Consider the following 765-nt stretch of genomic DNA (forward strand, 5'->3'; position numbering starts at 1 on the left):
CAGTGCACACTGCTCCTACACCCGTGGCACCACCGCTCCCACAACCACAGCACACACCACTCCCACAGTGCACACGTCTCCTACGCGTGCGGCGCACACCGCTCCGACACCCGTGGCGCGGGGGGCTGCAACGTAACTCACGCTTGCGCCGGCAGCAGCAGCAGGCAGAGCTCGCTTCAGCCCTCGCTACAACAGCGGGGAGAGCAGAGAGACGGGCTCAGCCCGGGGGCACTGGCTATTGATTCCCGCGCGAGCCGCGACCGTGGGGCTGCTGGCGCGGCAGCGCAGCGGAGCTGCGAGGAAAGGCAGCTCCGGCCTTGGCAGAGCGGGTTCCCCAGGCGAAGAGCCCCCCYGGCCCGAACCTCTCGCACCTGGTGAGCCGGCCGCGGCTCCTGMCTCCTTACAGGAACACTGCCGCCGCCGCGGGCTCGTCCGCTGCACCGCGGTCGCTCGAAGAGAGGCGGCGATCGGGAGGGAGAGCCTCCGTAACCATTGCGAGTGCTTGCTTTCCCCGGCCTGCGAGCTAAAACAACAAGCAACCCGCAGTTGGCTAACTAAAATAAACCGATGCAGAAATAAAACGGAGCTAAAAACAGCAGAGCTCTGCACGGTAGCGTTAGCTGCCTGGGGACGGGCGGTCGGAGAGGGTGGGCTTACGCRTGCCGTTAGCAGGTAAAGCCCACGGCAGCCCTAGACAAGCTGTGATTCTCCTTCCCAACGGGAGTAGCGCCTCGTGCCCCCTCCCCAAGTTTTCTGCAAGGGAGC

At 65.4% G+C, this 765-nt stretch overlaps 1 protein-coding gene across 1 annotated transcript in view; it reads right to left on the reverse strand.

Annotated features, from left to right (window-relative positions):
* A4GALT (alpha 1,4-galactosyltransferase (P1PK blood group)) overlaps nucleotides 1–497 on the reverse strand; it is a 19,947-nt gene extending 19,450 nt beyond the window's left edge. The window contains exon 1 of the mRNA XM_085324468.1: nucleotides 372–497. The gene's annotated coding sequence lies outside the window, so the exon portion shown is untranslated. The remainder of the gene's footprint in view (nucleotides 1–371) is intronic.
* Between the last annotated feature and the right edge of the window lie 268 nt (nucleotides 498–765).

This window comes from Rhea americana, unplaced genomic scaffold (genome assembly GCF_003343005.1).
Source record: "Rhea americana isolate MKP2758 unplaced genomic scaffold, rheAme1 scaffold_91, whole genome shotgun sequence".
In the NCBI taxonomy this organism is placed as follows: domain Eukaryota; kingdom Metazoa; phylum Chordata; class Aves; order Rheiformes; family Rheidae; genus Rhea; species Rhea americana.